General features: G+C 28.9%; 2 non-coding genes across 2 annotated transcripts; one reads left to right on the top strand and one right to left on the bottom strand.

Moving 5' to 3' along the window:
* Positions 1–540: 540 nt before the first annotated feature.
* On the bottom strand, positions 541–613 carry TRNAF-GAA. The gene has a single exon. It is a non-coding gene; the product is annotated as a tRNA-Phe (tRNA).
* A 4,128-nt stretch (positions 614–4,741) lies between these two features.
* LOC106765844 lies at positions 4,742–5,134 on the top strand. Its single transcript, XR_002668743.1, has 2 exons — positions 4,742–4,798; positions 4,900–5,134. It is a non-coding gene; the product is annotated as an uncharacterized LOC106765844 (transcript).
* Positions 5,135–21,211: the final 16,077 nt, after the last annotated feature.

Below are 21,211 nucleotides of genomic sequence, written 5' to 3'. Positions count from 1 at the left end.
AGAAAAGGTAAAGCAGCTTGAAGAAAAACAGCATTGTTGGAGGATTGGAAAGAGGAATTTGTAAAAGATGGAGGAAGAAGAAGAAGAAGAAAGCATGAATGATATTAAGTCATGGGTCTGTAGAATATAGAACCTTGGCCTTCCAATTGTTTGCATCCCAATCGGCAACCTACGTTACATTGTGAAATGGTTGCAGCTCTAATCTTCATGCATATCGGTAAGCATTTTTCCAAACACGTAGAGGGCGATACCCTTTCCTTATCAACATTTTCGCCGCCACCCTCTGAACATGTTTCTGCATCTATCACCACCAATCTCATCATCAATACCAATATCACCATTTTGTAAAACATTCTCTTTCTTCTTCGCTGCCTAACAAATTCAAACCCTCTTCCCTTCTATATCTCTGGTCGCAATCCATTCTTTGACCCTCTTTTTCCACAAAAAACAATTGTGCAAAAATCATACTCTCTCTCTCTCTCTACTTTCTAAGAATATCAAATCATGAACCAGAAAAATATTAAAAAATAAAATTTGGAGTGCGGTGAACGTGGATCGAACACGTGACCTTCAGATCTTCAGTCTGACGCTCTCCCAACTGAGCTATCCCCGCAAGTTAAAAGTTAAACGCGTTTTCTTTTACATTTTGCACTAAATTTATTCCATGAATACATAATCAAATAGAAACGTAAAAGGGAATAAATACAATCTTGCTTTTAGCTATTCGGAGAATTAAAATTATAAATATTACTATTAAACCAATCTTATTATTTTAAACCAATCTTATATTTTTTAAATATTACTGGAGAAGGTTGAAACTATAATCTCTAACCCTTCATTTCAACTATTACTATTATATCAACCTTGCATGATTAATATTAATAATGTTGGAGTTGAAGTTTTTCAACCATAATTATCATAATTAATAACCTTAGTTATGTTAATAATAGAGATAATGTATATGGATAAAGATACTTAGACAACATTTTTTTTTGGCAACATTTGAACATCATCATACCTGTCATTGTGTGATTGGTTCATGGTAGTATCATTGTGTCATTTGGACCAATCACACAATGACACGTATGATTGATGTTCAAATGTTGTCAAAAAATGTTGTCTATGTATCATTACCCTAATGTATATAATATACATTATGATAAAGATATACAATGGTAAATAAGGGTGACATATAATTAATATGACTATAATAATTATATCAATCAATGATAATACGGTAATATAGATTGGATTGGAAGAAAGCAAAATACATGTTAATTAGATTTAAGTTTTTTATAAATTTAGATATTTTTAGTTGAATAGCTATTATTATTTTTATTTATTGGTACTAATAATTTAATATTTTCAATTAAGTTTTTGTTATTTAATATTTTGTTAATTAGGTGATATGTTATTTTGCTATATCATTTTTTTAATTGATTCAAATGTTAAGAAATGTCATAGTAATTATCATAATTGAAATTAATATAAAAAAAAAACTACTTTTATTGTTATGTGTTAGATAACAAATCATGTTTTGCAATTACTTACAAGTTATCCTTTATAATGATTATGGTGATCAATGATGAGACCATCATTTTTATCCAACACATTAATAAAAAGTAGACGTAGTTTTACATTAATTATGATTTCATTATATATTAATCACAAAAATATTACATTTGTTAGCATACTGAGACAAGTATGTAAGACAATGAAATAGGATAACAATAACATATGTTTACATTATCATAGTTCTCTTTCTTTCTCGTTTTCAATTTTTTTCTTTAATTTCATCTATTTCAAAAATTAATCATATTGTTGAACAGTTAAAACAACAACAAAGGTTTTAGATTAATAAATTTTTAAAATAGAGCAACATTTTATTTACTCTTGAATAATTTTTCTTTAATTTTATAGAATTTTAGTCACTAATCTCAAGTGGAATAGTTGAAAAGAGTGATCTTTCTTTTCAACTAAAACTATCTTATACTAATTTTTGGTTTTGTTTGCACACTTTAAAGTTTATAATAAAAATTACATCGTCAATTAATTAGCATGGTGAAAATTTAGAAATACTACTATTAAATTTTAATGGTAACAATGTTGTGATATTGAATCTTGTAGTGTATTGATTATGCCCTTTTATTAAAATGTATAAAAATATATTTTTTATAATTTTAACTAGTTGTTAATATGATTGAAAAAAAAGCTTCCATGCTCCTTTTGTTAAACTTAATTAATTAATTATTATAATAAACAATTATTAGAATCTACAGTATTCAATTAAGGTGCGACCATTGAGACTAGTCAACAATTTCATGGAAGAAAAGCGAAGAATAAAATAGGAGGATGAAATCAGAAGTTAGGGATTAGGTTGGTGAAATTTGGATGAAGATGGTGACAGTGGAGGTAGTGGTGTTGATGGATTGATTGTCATGGTGAGAGTGAGGGAAAGGAAAGGGTAGAACAAGGATCGGAAATGGTGTGGAACAGCATGGTGGTGTTGGCGGTGGCACGTGCGTCAGCGGAAGTGTGGGAATGCATTGCGGAGCCTCTGAGCAGTGACCAGATTCTAGATCTGGTTTGCTGTTTCCCTCTGCATCAACTCGCTCTCTGTCTCTACTCCTTCTTCTGCGCTCCTCACTTCAACTATTCCTATTTGACTTCTGATTCCGACGAAGACGATGATGATTCTTCTCGTTTCGACTACTACTACCAATCCTACTCCGACTCAACTCAATAGGTATTCTTTCTATTTCAATTTCCTTCCTATTGTTTTCGTATTCATTCATCCTCACGCAATCGCCGTATCTAATTTCGCTTACTCTGTGTTTGGATTATAACGTTATTGGTGTTTATCTCGATTAGACAAAGCCTTGCTTCTAGATTTTGAGCAATTGCAATGTGTGTTTCTCCTTATGATGAATTTTAAATTGCAATCTAAGGATACGCTTGGCTCTATTTCGATAATTGAAACTAGGTTTAGGTATTTTACCTTCTCTTTAGTTTGTACAGTTTTATATATTTTTTTAAGTGGAAAAGATAAAATATAAGACAAACTTTGGCTTTTTTATATGCTTTTGGCATTACTTTTTAATTAAGGTTTTTTTTCGGTAGTTTGTTAAGTAACAGTCTGTGGAGGTGAAATGAACATTGAGATATTTTGGGATAAACTTATCCAAAAATGAAAAAAAAAAAAAAACAACAATGTGAGAAAGTTGTGGGAGATGAAAAAATTAGAATCATAAGCTAAAATTAGTTGTGGAGAAATCAATGAGAAAGTTTTTCTTGCAAACTAGTTTACATATAAACTAATTTTAATTTAAGGATCTTTTTGTTTTAAATTTTTCTTTTTGTTAGTATTTGTGGATAAGTTTAGAAACATATGGTAATCAGAGCAATACTGATAACTCTGAAAGGAATTGCATGTAAGTTTTGTTGAAAAGAAAGAAAGAAAGTAAAGGTTTGCTTTGTTGTTTGGTCATGAGGGGAATATGTCACTTTGATACCATGAAAATATATTTTGTGGATTCAAATTTACCCAATAATGGTTCTATATGATGCAATTACTTTTATTCTAATTCCATCATCGGAAGTGTGTGATGGAGATGAAACTTATAATTTGTAGAATGATGTAGAAATCAATAACTTTTATTGAAAAAGAGTGGAGTGTCATTTTATATTGAACGTTTTTAAGTTAGCATGTACGTTGTCTCTTCTTTGGGGGTAGGCTGTGCCTCTGAAAGATTTGAATTCATAGATTTTCGAAAGAGGGCTGGAGGTACAGTGTCGTGTTTGATCTGGGAAGCTTTTTCACTGTACATGATGTTGTCATTATAGCGCAAGAGGAATCATTCTATACGTAAGTTGGCTCATTTTAGCATTCTTAACATCCGTCAGCTAGCTAGATTTTATGTACTTGAGTTAATTATGAAGTTCAAGTTAGCATAATAATTTCTCAGTCAAATGCATCAGCAATCCAGTGATTTATTCCTATTCTCAAATAAAGTAAATCCTTGTCCATCTATTGCCTTCTCGGACAGATTGATATATTTTGAGTAAAGTGCACCAGAATCCAGTGACGGCATAAGATCTTTGACTTTTGTTTGTCCACTATCTTGAGTATCATTCCCTCAGAATAAGGGATTACATTCCTGGAATCAGCTCAATTGCCAGTGTATTTTCTTTGGATAACAGCATCACTCACTACCACAGTCAGGACCACCAATTCCGAGGCCACTTTCGGAATGATTATTTTCTTGACCATGCCAAAGATCATAAGAGGAGTGAGAAATGCATTCATTTTCTTTCCATCAAAAACCATTACAGTGAACCAAAAGTTAGCTAATAGGTTCATATAGAAATCCACAGAATACCATTCCCTTGATTGTATTGCCAATATTATCACAAGAGCTGCTGTTTTATGGTTAGAATTTTATCAAATAGTCAGCAGTGTGCTCGCCTTGTTGATTACTCGATAGATGTAAGTTCTTATGATTACTCCAGCAGTTTAAGCAAAATTTGAGAAGTCGGAACTTCAGACATGCTAAAAGTTGAGTTTATATATTAGGAAATCCTGCTTAAATTTCCTGTACCGTTGGTTCCTCTATGAAATTTTGATGTTCTTTTGGGATTTTAGATTTTGTTTGGTGTTCGTCCAAATTCAGAGATCATCTGCTGCAAGTTATCATCCTTAGACTCGTCATTATGACTCTACTGACCACGCTTTTTGCCCTTTTGGTAGGAAATTGCCTGCTAATTATCTGTATGAAGTGATGTAACGCGACTTTGGTTGGTAAGACACAAGAAATCCTCAATTGGTGTCTGTTTTTTCATTCAGTCCTTGTCTAGTTGGTAATAGATGGTGAAATCTTGTTCTTTTGTTTTCCTTTTCAGAATAAGATGACACCAAGGACTTTAGCAGTCTTTAAGCTGCCCCCATTGTATAAAAGCATACACTTAGATTATTGTAGTTGATTGATTCATCTCTTGACATTGTATACCCTGGTAAAGAGTGATTTGTGAGTGCTGAGATATTTTTAAGGTGCCCTTGAAGGGGTGTTGTGATATAAATTCAAAACTGAACTTTGTTTAGTGAATATATATATATAGTACATACCTTTTCTCATCACTTATTTCTCAAAATTTAACCTTTTTTTTATGCTTCTTTCCTTGGGTATATTTATATACAGGCTAAAGAATAAAATAAATAGGATCACAATTCACGTGTGCCATTCTTTACTGTGTTTGGTTCCATATACCTGCAAGAGTGTATAACTTTAAGCACTACAAATATATTTAATCTTAAATGAAACATAAAGTTTGATTTTGACGCATTATTGTCAATATAAAGATTTTTGTATTACCAGTAAGTTAAAATCCATTTTAAAAATATAATTTATACCTTAGTTATTACAAAAATTTCTATAATTTTCAATTATATCCGTGATTAATTAAAAGGTAAAAATCGTGTATTCCAATCAAAGTCTATAATCAAATCCTTTTCGATAATAATTTAAGATTAACAAAAGGATAATTTCTTTCATAAATTTTTTTATTTCAAAATACAAAAAATTATATTTCAATTTGTATATTTCATGTATAATGTATTATAAATTGCATAATCCATAATATAAATATATTCTGAGTTGTATAGTTTGGAAAATAATTTTTGCATCATGAATTATGTATTTCGAAATAAAAATATATATACATTCTGAATTATATATTTTATAAACAAAATTTATATTTCAAATTACACACTCCAAAATAAAATTGAAAAAAAAAACAGAAAATATTTGTGGAGGTACACTAAAAAACTTCCTAACAACAGTCTATACAGTAATAGGACCATCTTTGGGCTTGACTGGACTCGGCCCATTCAACAAATAACCCAAACTTCTGAACTTAAGCTATTTTATTATTACATGAGATCTAAACGATAATATATATATATATATATATATATATATATATATATATATATATATATATATATATATATATATATTATAAGTCTTTTATCCATTAAAATTCACATCATTAGTTTTGTATGTTGTCGCTGTATATCGTTGTTAACTATTTATGCATAATTAAAAATATTGATAATTAACAGTTATGATACTAATTGAATGAAAATTTATTACACTATTAAATATTTTAAATGTAAAGAATTTGGTCACACTTTTTACTAATATTGAAATTAAATTGAATAAAATGTATTTAAGTCTAAAATTCTTATGCATGATAAATTTACTGATATTTTCGTTTGGGTGAGGTATAGTTTATAATTTTACTGAGGTGTAATTTTTATAATAATTGTTTTGAAAATTATATTAACTAATATTAGTTGTTACTGTAATTTCTTTTTTACGTTAATAATGTGTAGTTGATGAATTCATATATAGTGAATAAAACATAAACAAATTTGAATAATAATGGGTTACTTGTTTTAATCATAGACTACTTTGGAACTTTTCTTAGTTTCTGTGGTTTAAGAAAAAAAAAAGGAAAATAAGAAAAAGGAAAGTAAAAACAAAAAGTGAAATGATTCTATTTTCCAAGTAAGAAAGAAAAAGGAAAACATTGGAGGAAATATTAATTGCCCTATCAAAATAAAACATTATTCGAAAATATGAATTAAATATAAAACTAATGAAATTAGTAGTCCTAAATATTCTTCTAGTATTTTAAATTTTTTATAGATTTATTTTAGTTTTCTAAAACCAAAATTAAGGTGAAAAAAAATCAAAATTATTTTTTATAGTTTCTATTGTGTTAAAAAAAAAAACAGATTGAATTTTGCTTTCTAAACGTAACCAAAATAATATTTTGAAAAATACACATATGATAGGAAAATTAGTAATAAATTACTTGTAATTTAATAATTATATAAATGGATTTTTTAACTATAAATGTATAAAGATATTAAAACATATATTTAATATATAATTTTAGATTTTAAAATCTAAAAAATAATTTAACTTAAATCTTTTAAATATTCAAAACCATATTAAAATCAAGTGGTGAAAGATGAGTTTGTAATGAAATTTTTAAACTTTGAAGAAACAATAATGGATAAGATGAGAGTGAGTGAGTGGTGGGTGAATTAAGTCACAGTTGAATTACATTAAATTGTTACATTTTTAAATAAAAGGTTGAAACAAACATGTAAGTTTGAACTTCGTATTAATTAATTAATGAGAGTTAATTGTGTATATTTTGTACGAATAAAATATGTTGCTTGTGATGAGATTGAATACTTATATGTTTAAATAAATTGATAGTATGTTTTTTTTTTATTTCTTTTTACAGTTATGGTACGTGTTAGCGTAAATATATGCTAACATTTTTTTTTTTTGAGAAAAATCTTATAATACTTTCATTAATATCTTATTTAGTTATTCAACAAAAATACATTTTTATATAAAATAGTAACTTTTATTTTTGTAACTCAGTATCTTAAATATTGTATGATGGTCACATACTTTAATAAAAAAAAAAATCTTATAAAATTAAAGTTTAAAATTCATAATATGTAACTGAAATGCCTTTTCATGAGTCCCAAAACATTGTTGACTCTGAAATGTGAATGAGCACGACGTTTCCTTAAATTACGCATTTCACATTTCTTACCTTTATGTGTTTTTCAACTTCAATCATACACCATTTCGAGAAAAAAAAAAAAAACTAAATCAAATATAAAATTTATGAATAAATAGTATTTTTTTTTAATCCATTTTTAGAAATTTAGGAACGAACAATAATAATACTAATTAGACCACGATATGTATACTCTTTTTGAAATTTCTATGTAATAGATTACAATTTATTGAAATAATCAGATTTATTTAAATTTCTATGTAATATTTTTACTTTTTATTTGATATTTTTCTATAATTCAGAAAGAACGTTGAGTTTCATATAGTTTTTTTCTTTTTTTCATAATTATTCATCGCACTTGAATATGTGAAAACGTTATTTTAATACATAAGTTTGAGTTAATGTTAGCACAATAAATACTTTAGTAAACAATCTGAAATATAATTATAATATCGACCATTTTTCTATCTATGTGCTTTGGGGTTTCGTTTTTTATGTTTCACTTTACTTGTTTCCTTTCGCTCTATATTCGTAAATTGTATAATATTTTTGCAAAAAATAATTGTAAAATTTTAACATTTTTCGTTTCGAAAGTAATTAGAGTTTATTGAAAAAAAAAAAAAAAACTCGTGTTTATTAATGATGTATTTGTCTTCAATTAATTAGAATGTCCTTTGTTGAATCATTGAAGTAATCATATAAGCATAAGATTATTTAAACAAATATCTATCAAAGTACAAATTAAAAACTAGTAAAAGAAATACTTACCAAATTAGGATACCTAATACCTTTTATAAAATTATTCCATTTGTGCATTTGTTTCACAGTATAATTATTTATTTAGCACGACCGTGACATTTCAATTATATTATAAAGATATATAATATAATAAAGATATATAATATAATAAAGACGTCACTGTAAATAACATTACAAAACAGTCAAGAGTAATAGGATTATAATCATTCTTAAACAATACTTAGAATTTGGAAGTAGAGTACTAAAGTTTCTCCCTGAAAATACAAGGAATTACAAATTTTAAAACATGAAAAGGTTCTACAAAATAACATGACTAAGAGAAATGAGGTCTAGTGGACTAAATTACAGTACCCATCAAGAGTTGTTTCCAAAGTAGCCTCCTCGCCATCTACTCCCATCCAAATGGATGATTATCGCAAGAGAAAACACACAGACATGGCACAGCACAAACAAACAAGCAAGAATGAGCTAATTATATAAAAAACATGCAATTATACCAACATGAACATACTGGATTCAATCCAAGTAAAGTATATACAAGCAAGACAATGTATACAACACAGATTATAGCATGTTATCTTCTAGACTTGACTCGTCCGGACTTTACAATGATAGTCGAGCTATGGCGGGTCATGCACCTATGGTGGCTTGTGATACTTAGGCTCTCCCGCCATGAGCTCCCCCGCCCTGCCACACTCACGAGGTTAGTCTGTTTCGCGCCTTGGAGCATGATGGAAGCCTTTAAAACTAAGACCTCCTGCTACTCCTCACCACATGGTTCAGTCCTCTCTATGTGAGAAGAAAGACCATTGGAGCGTCAGGAAGACCCCCAAGACTGAGCTCCTACTTTCATTCTAAAACACTAAGAATCTCACCGAGAGATTTTACAATTACATCACCACCAATAACCTTGATACCATGTTTTATTCCTTCCCAAGTCATATACCTTTGAACCACAATTCACAATCATATTCCTTTTAACCACACAAGCTCTATATATATAAACATACAAGACACTCTTTAGTCATGTCACAAAAACAACTCATGCATACTCAGACATTACATATTTTCACAGAAACATCACTTATTAACACAAATTTCTTTATAGCGTATTATTACCAATACTTACATAATTTAAAAAGCTTGGAGACCCTCATCAATGGCTCCGGAAGGGTCAAAACCCCCAGAACGACCTAAAGAACGTCCAAAACGGACGTCCGGAACTCTCAAAACATCAAAAACACTTAATATGTCGCACATAATTCGCTCAGCACACCCCCCCTGTGCGCTAAGAGAATTTATTTGCTGGGGAAGCTAAATTTTGCAGATTTTGACAACCCAACACCCCAAAATTCATTCTAAACCTCTTCCACAACTTCTAAGACCCCAAATTTGTGATATGGACCTACTTAAACTTGTCTAAATGAGTTTTAGAAACTATGAATTAATCTTAGAGTGATTTATATATGAATTTAGTTCTAAAAACCTTAAACCCTATAACTCAAGACCCCAAATTCTATTCTACCATTTTTATTAAGTTTTAGGCCAGTTTTATGATCTTAATAAGTCCCAAATGACTTGTCTAGACTACTTAAACAGATCAAATGCACCATATACTCCTACTGCCCAAAATCATTCCCTCACTTCCCCTTAAACAACCCATAATGCTTCTTGTTTGCTAAACTATCTAGCTAATTACCATCACCATTAGACATGTTCCCTTCCAGCACTCCCTTCCTACCCAATTGGTCACCGGAGAGGGTTCAGATGTTTGACGCATCAGACTCACCTTCGATGCCAACACATATGACTAGTCACAACGTACTGGACCAGGCCAGGGATGCTTTATGATCAGGGATGTGCCAACTCAGGTTTTTAAGTCCCCTCTATCCTACCAACAAAGAAAGGCTCTCAACAAGTTATTATTTAATTATCTAAGTTATTAAAACTGTCCTACAGTGCTTTAGACATCAAATACCCAGTCTTATATATCTCCCTTCCCCTCACAGTAACCTTAAACAGTACTTGTACACCTGTTTAATAACCATATACATACTATCACAGAGCCCTTACTCCAAACCCTCCAACCAAATCAATTTTTTTAACCAAAACAGATTTAATTTCAACATAGACACTTACAAACATAAATTTCCACGTGTACCAATTCAACACCAAAGCACAAATTCACAATCTCAGCAATTTACAACTTAACATACTCAAAACCAAAAATATAATATAACAGTACACCAAATTTCAGTTTATCAAACATGCACATCATACAGGTCATAAAAAAAATATAACTAGCTCCCCTTACCTGCAAAGCTTAACAGTACCACTTCTTGAGAGTGTCCTAAGGCCGTACCTACACAGCGTTGAACTCACGAAACCTACCAATCACCAAATTGGTGATAGAACACAACTCTTAGAGCTCGAATAGACAAAGAATGGAAGGAAAAACACATGAGGCACAAGAATCCAGCAAAGTGGCATGCCCTAGCTCAAGAACAGTGAAGGAAAAAGGGGGAAAATGGCTTACCAGTCGGAAGATGTTCGGTTTGAATCGAAGCTCTCTACGCCAGGATTGATTTGGCAACACCAAATCAGAAATTGAACGGTTCAAAGTATTGGAATTATAGAGAGAAGTCAGAGAGAATTTTAGGGCAAATGGTTTTAGAGAGAGAAAGGGTTTCAGCTAAATGAAATCAGATTTCTGAAATGCATCCCCTCTAAGGCTAAGGTACCCTTAGCTTTACAAGCACTTTTTGTATATTTTTACTACAAAATTATTACGAAAATGATAAATTCGGTACAATAACTATTTTCATATTTTATTTTAGTATAATAAAAAAAATTAAAATCTTAACACAATAAGTTTAATTTCATCACTTTTTTTAACTTTATTAAATTAAATTAACCATGTGGTTAAATTTTAGAAACTCTTATGTATTTTTATTAAAGCGAAAACTAACATTAATATATAATTAACCTTAAAATAATTAATAAAAAAATTTAAATTTACAAAACAAAGAGTAAAGATTCATTCTAGATTAATCATACACAGACAATATTTTTCACTTTAATAAGAATAAGTACACATGATAATTCACGGAACGAGTTAAATATGTTGTTAGTCCCTCAATTATAAGTGTTTTTAAGTTTAGTCTTCCTTCAAAACTTTGTTTCATTTTCATCCCTCTTCTAAATGAAACTATCAGATTTAGTCCTCCATGACCAACGACGCTAATTTTTTTTTTAAATGACTAACGGTGTCCCACCTTTGATGCCACATGTACACTTATCTTCATTGCAGACACTTACCTTCGTCCCTCCTATCCTGCTAACGGTGTGTCACAATCAATGTCCTCAGGCCAATAACCACAATGAGCTCCACTACACCCCCAACACCACTTCGCGTCGGCCACCATCAGCGTCACTCAAGCCAGTGCAAAACCTCCATCTCACACCCACAATTCCTCCATTCTTCGCAGCTTCGTTCAACCTTCATTAACTTGAAACCATTGTGGGTAAAACGCACTTGCAAAACACAGAACCCAAGATTGCCACTTCGCGCAACCTTCCGCTACCACGAGTCTAGAATCGCGAAATGCAAATGTCGTTGCGCCTTCATCATGAACCAAAACTTACAAGGAAAGCCAGTCACAAAACCACCCAAAACCCCTTTGAACAGTGCCACCATGATTAGCGCCTCCCTCATCATATTCGTCCACCTCAAATCAATCACCAACCAGTAAATGAAATCAACCCTTCACGCATCTCTTTCCTCGCGATTCAACCATAGTGAAACCCAAAAACAACACCACAAAATCCAGGAAAATCCCTTTCGTCCTCGTGCATCTCCTTCTTCACACAAGCATGACAAAGCCTCTTCACACTTAAATCGAACCACCAAGATGACTATGAAGCAACACTATCTATCGCGAAGTCCATCAACCTGCAAAGCACACCCAATTTCGATCACTACCTAAGCAATGTGGGAGAGGAGGAGTAGGGAAAGGGGTGAGGGAGGAAGGTGATTGTGGTGTTGGTGATGGCGTCGTTGATGGCATTGTTGACGATATTGAGGAGGATGATGGAGATGAATAAGGGAGAAGATAAGCCTCACGACATGAAGATGCAAAAAGGAAAGATAGACACATTTCTTGAAAAAAAAAAAGTGATGTGGCACACCGTTAGCTACCAAAAACTAATGTTGTTGGTCATGGAAGACTAAATCTGACAGTTTCATTAATAAGAGCGATGAAAATGAAACTAAGTTTGGAAGATAGACTAAACTCAAAACCTTTTGATAGTTTAAGAAATAACAACATATTTAATCCGTACTAAAATTCAAACATATATTTAATTACTTTAATCATCAATAAAATTCAATCAAAACGTTGGAGATTTTGTATCAAGGTTGTACTTTTTTTTTCTTATAATATTAAAAACAAAAAAAATGGATAAATACTTGTTAGATTATTTATGAAAAATATTTAAAATAAGAAAAAATATTTGAGTAATATAATGCAAATAGTATAAATTATTAGTAATTTTAATTAAATATATATAATAAATCATTAAATATGATAAAATCATTATATTTTATTAATCGCTTTATTAAAGTAATCTAACCAATTACATAAATATGACAACTTAAAAAAAAATAATCGACTTATATTTATAAAGAGTCATAGTTTGATATGTAAGCACATATTTTCATTATTTTTTTTTCATCTTCATTAAAAGAAAAAATCAATAAAAAAACATAACGTATTTTAGTTTTTGATTATTATTCTTAGTAAATTGGAAATTATTATATTTCTGTTTTTGTTTAATACATATAAGAAGAATAAATTGTCTACATCCTCTATCGTATGTGAAGAACAAGAATATTGTTTTCATTCTCTTTGGTTATGCTTTTAAATTGTTCATTCATTTCCATCCAAACCTACCATATTTGCTAATAATTAAGTGATATCCCACCTTCTTCAAATGCTTTGCCACTTTCCAATATCTAATCCTCCATCATCATCATCATCATCATCTACATGTAAAATAACACAATCCATCTTGTAATCATCATGTAGAGATGACCCATCAAAACACCATCATCATGATTCCTTATAAACCCTTTTTTGGTGGGTAAAAGTAAAAATCCAAACTTTGCAAACTCAAAAGGATGAAAAAATGTAGACCCCAAAGAATTATTATGATCAATTTTCCAGCTTGTATTCCATACGCAAATTCTTTTATAATACAACTTATTTCAACCCTACTTTCAAGCTTTTTCTAGGACCATTTCCAAAAGTCTCCCACTTCCTCACCAAAAGCACAATAATTCGAAAAAGTCCATTTTCTCTATCAATACCTTTACGGCTTTGCTTTATTTTTCTTTTCTTTTTATTTAATTCTTTTTTACATGCTTTTATTTTTTAAAAGGGTGTTATTAAGGTTTAATTATCTAAAAAGTCCAACTTTAAACAATTAAATTCGTTTCATATTTTAACTTTCATAATCCAATCAAACTAAATTAAACTATTTAGATCGAAAATATGTAAAAGTTGTTATCCTCCGTGATATATTTATATAATAACTATTATTATTTAGTTTGCGCAAGCAAATTATTATAAAAAAAAACGTTAACTATATGTGATTTGATGATGAAATCATGTGTGCAATTGAATCCATACCTTTCAAAAGATCATGTTTTTTTAAAAAAAAAAAAATCAAACTAACAAACATGATTGGTTCGAACTTTTTTCAGTGTTGTAAATTCGATTTAAATAGTCTGTAATTATTTGTATAAATCTGGTTTTATTTGAAGCAACGTTGTGCCCTTTGGAGGAACACCGACACTGACATATGAACGTGATCTGTTTGTGCATTATATGTGATGTTGAAAAATCAACATTTTGCATATATAGTTGGTCATGCATAATTTTATTATATATAAAAAAATAAAAATTAAAAAAAAAAAAACTTTCTGATTTTTTCATTTAAAAACGGAGTTATCTTTATATTATGTGCAATAAAATAAAAGGGCCGATTTTTATATATCAAAAAAAAGGTGTAAAGGAACAATGATGATAAAGTTGGTTATTATAAAAATATGAAAAGAAAAAAAGAGGCTTAAAGAAGAAATAAGAGAAAAAAAGAAAGAGAAACTTCTTATGTCATAGTTGTAAGAATCAAATGAAAAGGAAAGTTTATTCTCATTAAATAATTGAGCAGTTAATTTGATTGCTTAATCTATCAAATTAAGTGTCTTTCAAGCTTCTGTCTGATTTAATGGGCATTAAACTTTTTTCTTTTTTTGTAATAAGACGTTAAACCAGTTTGATTGGATTATGCAGTTAAACTTTTCAGTCCACAATACCTATAATTTTGAGGGGTCAATGGTTTAGATTGACCTGTTTTTTTTTAATGAATTTGGTTGGATTTTCAATTAATAAAGTAATGAGATAATTTTAATGGTCTTCCTACACATTTTTTTTTCATAATAACTTTAAGAAAGTAAAAAATAAATTATTTTTTAAAAAAGTTAAAATCAGTTCACACAAATTAATTTATATAACCTTTTTATTTGACCTCATATATTTTGTATTTTTTTACTTGAATAATAATTCAACTTTTAATTCAACTTGTGTTTAATATTATCTATTTTTATTTCTGATTTAAGGTTATGATTTATTATATAATATGACATTTTGAAAACTTTTCTATAAACATCAACAATGTTTTAATCTCTAGAAATACTAATGGTGTTTTATCTCCAGAAACACTAACAATGTTTTAATCTTATATAATGAGATAATATAGTTATGATCAATCATACTCTTTAAGGTATTGTCTATTTGAAATCCGAAATTTTCTCATAATTTTATTCTTAAAATTGTTATTGATATCGACTTGTAAGAAAGTAAAACTACGAAAACAAGCATCCTAATTGAGGTCTAAGATAAATGAATATTCTTTTTTGAAACCACTTTTTCATTCCATTGGTTGAAGGAACGAGGATTCATCTTCATAACCTCTTTTTCATCTTATTGGAGAATGATGGTTCATCTTTGGATACTTGTTTTTGTTTTTATAGATAACGTCAATATTATGAGTTCAAATCCATTAAGATAACATCATTATGGTTAAATTATTATATTTGAAGTGTTAAACCTTTTTCATGGTTTTGTCCTTAAAAATATCTTAAAGTCTAACAACTTAAAAATTTGTAAACATCATATAGCAATACTTGAATATCAGTCAGTCTATGTAACCTTAATAAGGTATTTCAAAATAAACTCACATTATAGTTTTTAGACTATATAATGAGATACTTCAAAATATAAACTAGGGAACTTATTATAATTTTTCTAAACTAGGCTTCATCATCACTATAATATTCCTATCACAATCCTTCATTTCTCCATTCCGACTCCAATGTCACTATCATCATCAACTCCGATATTTGCTCTTGTACATTTAAAATATATGACCATAAAAAAAATAATAAGAAACACACAAATACAAGGGTAAGTTAATTTTCACAAAAATAAACTCAAATATAAAGAGATGACATGTTCTTGCAAATTCAAACTAAAACTTTGAAATAAAATAGAATTAGTTTATTAAAGTTCATGCATTATATTACAATGACATAAATTGAATCTTTAACTTAGTCTTCCTCCCTTTTCCTATTAACATCACTCAATTACTTATTTGACGAACGTTGTTCAAAAAAAAAATCCAAATGCTCAAATGGTTTGTGTTTTTCAAATTCAACTATCCAACTAGCTCATTAAATTATCGGCTCAAGTGGCTTAAACAACAATTTATTCACTATATAAATCGTCCAAAAAACATAAACTGCCAACATTCATCAAATCACGACCCAAGTATCAACTATTGTGCTAAAAAAATATGAGCTCAAAGTGGTTCAAATAACATAATGAATCTGAAATTTGCTTTTGGAATACTAATATATTGAATAAACTTGTGAAACTTTGTACCTGTGTCATACTTACCACCATTTTCTTTTTTTCAAAACTTGTATCATGATTAAACCAATGTGATTCACCAAGTCATGTAAGGTTAACTTCACTAACTCCATGAGTGTGACCATTTTTCTATCATACCGTCTCTCAAATGAAGTCGCATTCAACTCTTACCACTTAATTATTTTTATATATGTGAGTTATATATTAGTAGAGTCAGGATAATCTTGTCCTTCAAAGTCTCTTTCAATACACTTGAATTCATCCTAGATTAGTATTTCTCATTGGAAATAACTAATTTGACATCTAATATCACAGAATTTTTCCCAAAACATATTTCCATTAACAAGCAAAACTCAATAAAATAACCATTACAATTTGGGAAAAGAGAAAAAAGAACTATATAATAATTTATAAAGCACTTTCAGAAACTATTTTCCAAAACTATCTCCAAAAATCAATTTGAGAACCACATTATATCAAACCAACATCGTATCTCACGTGACGATGGTAGTGTCATTATCGATGACATGCTTTAATGTCTTATATTCAATTTAGTTTTTATATTTATTACTTTTGTAGACAATTTTTTTTCTTTCTAAATTAAGATCAAATTTAATTCTATATAAATGTTATACTAATTTTTAGTTAAACTATTTAATTGATTTTTAACGTAATACATAAAGTGTTAAATCCTTTGTGATTTTTAAGGTCTTAAAATATGAAACACATGGTGTTAATCTATGTCTCTAGCATTTTCATTCTAATTTTAAATTAACTCTAATCCTAAATTATAATTATTTAATAACAATATGAATTTTAATAAAAAAATAGTATACATTTATATAAAAATGAGATTCTAACCTCAATTAAAAAAACAAACTTTTTACATTTTAAAAATAATTATGACTGAATTAAAAAAAAAGTAAATTGAAAAAAATAATGAATATAAAAATAAAATTGAATATAAAACATTCATATTGATACCAACATGTCATACTAATTCCAATACCTAGTATCACTGTAATCATGTAACACAATAATGGCTTAACATATAAATATTTTTTTAAAATTAAAAAATATTTTTAAAAATCTAAAAATATATTTAAAAATTTACGAATTGTGTCATATGCAGTTTATTATGTGTTAATTATTTAAATGATATTAAAAAATAAAATAAAATAAAATTAATAAGAATTAAAAATTTATGTGGTGACTGAATTAACAAAAATGAACGAAAATAAAAATTAAATTAATATTGTAATTTTGAAAAAAAATATAGAAAAAAAGAGGAAAGTTGCTTAAGAATGGTTAATGTTTGAATGAACTTGCAACATTGGATTCCCTTTTGAGAGTTTCGAAGATTCATTGTACCGTTGCGTAATTTATTCACATTTTACATTACTTTTTATTTTGGCGCCTGGAACCGTACTGATATGGATTCCATCACGGGCGCGCGTGTGATGTGCGTGTGATGGATGAAGGTACACGTGTAGGGCCAGTGATGCGGTTGGGTTAAAGGGTCCAAACAAACTCTATCTTTGTTTTGTGTCATCGTTGGTGATGAGCTTGCAGTGCAACATGACGAAACTTCTGTCACTAAACCCTGCCACGGCTTCTCCATGGATAATGATAAGGACCTCTCAAATACCTTTTCATAAATATTCATTTTTTCATATGTCAAATTTATATTTGGAGGTAATAATATATCTTTAGATGTTTAACTCTGATGAAAGAAAATTTTGAAGGGATATATAGTTTAATAATTCATATGGTTTAGATGAGATTTAAGGTTGTTCAAAATATTTTTTTTATAAAATATCTCTTAAAGATAAATTTATGACACAACATTAGGTTTTAAAATGAATAATATTCAATTGATATTAAAGATGTTATATGATAAATTTAAAATCCAAATATTGATATTAATTATAATGTTGATGATGAAATTAGTTTTAATCAAGTCTTCAAATATTTGTTTTTTTATTACATTTTTTTATTAAAAAAATATCTTATGTGTATATAAATTTATGTTCATCTCTTATTTTGTCTAATATAAAATTTTATTTGTGTCATAATAATATTCTCTCAAACAAATATTATCGATTGTCTATAAAAAATTTATCTTATTATAGAAAGATATATTCGTTTGAATTGATTTCCTATTTTATCTTTCAAAGACATTTTAAAAATAAAATAGTGATGTAATATAGTTTTAAAAGGGAATAATATATCAAGTGAATGATTCTAATAATTTTACCTGGAGAACTTGAGATTGAGAAATGAAGTAAACTTTTCTTTTTTATATTTTAAATTCAAAATTAGTTTTCATAACACTCAACAAATAATTGCATTAAAATGTTCAAACTTTTTTTCTTAAAACAATGATATTGAATTTATTGTTACATATATAGATTTTCCTCCAATGAACTTATTAAAAAAAAAAAACCACTGATGAAGTTATAACAACGTCATTTTTAGAGGTGTTAAAAATGGTTATATAACCTGCAGGCCAACTTGACCAATTATAGGTAAGGACCAAGTCGGGTTGAAAAAAAATGTATTTTTTTTATGCAGATCAATTTTCAATTCGGTTCATTTAAATTCGGCTTATTCAGATTGAACTCGTGGTGAATCAAATTGGCCCACCAATCCATCTAATTTTATTTTTATTAATTTATATCATAACCAATCATACAACCTCATCCACAACACAGTCAACGACAAAGTTTATATTAAACAACATAATCGAATCAAACAAACAAAAAGAAACCCACAACCAAATAAACAGGAAAATCAAATGCAAAATTTCATTGTAAAACACACAACTTACCTCTTGGACGGCCTCTCAATAACTTGCCTCGATGGCGAAAATAGTAGACCACGACAGCCAAAACCCTGCACTTGGTTTGTGAATGATCCTATAATACCCTGCAAAACGCAATACACCAACAGAGTCACCATAGACAAACTCAAATTGGAATTAGGATAACGACACATTTACAAGTGGTAGCCAACAAGAATGTTTCGCCTGACAACCGGCCAGAGGAAGTCACGAACCTCACACCATTAACGAATGCATTGACGAAGGTTACGGACACTCTTTTACTTACAATAGCCACAAGTCACAACCCAAATTAGTTACTACACCGAACACATTAACTATTTGCGAAAAAAAATAACACTTACCAATGATCGCGAACGATGACGGAATGGACGAACGTCCACAGTAGCCGGAGGGAATCCGATAGCTCACATGAACTGAACGAAGAAGCACTTACACTCACACTCACACTCACACTCACGGTGATGGAGCCTTTGTGAAGGAAGAACAAATAGGGTTGCAGAGAAGAAGGGTTCTAAATGGTTCTAAAGGCTTTTAAGGGTGTATGGGTTCTGTCACTCGAAGAGAGAAAATCACACTCCTAAATGTTTAATTTAATTTCTGACCCCTTTATCGGCGACCCTAATCCTTCACTGATGTTACATCCAACGTTCCATCGGAAGATCCTTCGATAAAACAGTATTACCGGCGAAACAAAGTCCTTATATAATATCCGTAAAAAATTTCATTCTTTTTTGTAATGTTAAAAATGTATATTTTGATGCAACTAAGTTTACTTTATACAAATTTGCATTAGATAAGTTGATTTGAATTGTATTTAAAATTAATCTTTTTATGTAGATTTTTATTTTAAAGATTTTCTTAAAATAATTTATTTTAAAAATTTTAAAAATAAGATGTAAAAAAATATTTGTAAATATTTATAAAAACTCACATGTATATAAAAATTCATGGGATATTTTTCTTTTTTTCAGATACTTTATAGATAAGAAGAGGTATCATGATGAATGTTTTTAGACATGTCATCCCTAACCATATATACATAAAAATCAAATTGATTATATATTAAAAAATAAATTTTGTATCTTAAATACACATAATTCTTTTTTATATCTAAAATCTAAATTGTAGGATTTCAAACTTTTATTCACGTAATACATTTCTTAAACTGAAAACTTGTTTTTTTCATGTCAAATAAATTGCCTACAATTGAATCTGAACCAGATCTTTGAACTGTTTTTATTTTTTTAAATGTAAACCATGAAACAATTGTTTGAAATGTTGTCTTTTATAGTGGGAAATAAAATTTCCACATTATTTATAGTAGAAAAGGATGGTAAGTAGAGACGGAAGAATAAAACAAAAGTGATAACTTTATACATACAAAGATACAACTGTGTTCTTTTACATCTTGACAACAAAAGACAGATAAAAGTAGTTTCCTATTTTCTAAAACTGTGAACTTGTCCCACTCCATGACTTGCATCTTTAATTCTTTCATTTCATGTTTATTAAACTGCTTTAAGCAAAACTTTGTTACGTATTAAATAATATAAAATAGTTACAAATTCCTTTATTGATTTTGTGTGTTTGTATTTCCAGCATTGTTGATCAAGAAAAATAATACTAAACATGAAAATATGCTTTCATTGAGAGAGAGAGAGAGGGAGGGAGGAAGGGGCATGCGATTCTTTTTATTTCAAGATGAATCATTATTCTTTTATAATATTTTTTAGGATAATGATACTTAGATAACATTTTTTTGACAATATTTGAACATTGATTACGTGTCAATCTGTGATTGGTCGAAAATTACTCTACAATAATGTTTATGATTATTATTATTGATTGTGGAGTAATTTTCGACCAATCACAGATTGACACGTAATCAATGTTCAAATGTTGTCTAAATATCATTATCCTATTTTTTATGTGTTCAAATAATTTATATGAGTTTTCTTTATATAGATAAAGTAAAACGTAAAAGTTAAAGTCTTTAAAGCATAATTGAGAT

The sequence above is a fragment of the Vigna radiata genome, chromosome 7 (assembly GCF_000741045.1).
Source record: "Vigna radiata var. radiata cultivar VC1973A chromosome 7, Vradiata_ver6, whole genome shotgun sequence".
In the NCBI taxonomy this organism is placed as follows: domain Eukaryota; kingdom Viridiplantae; phylum Streptophyta; class Magnoliopsida; order Fabales; family Fabaceae; genus Vigna; species Vigna radiata.
The sequence above is the reverse complement of the archived record's forward strand: the minus strand, read 5'-3'. Positions and strand labels throughout refer to the sequence as shown.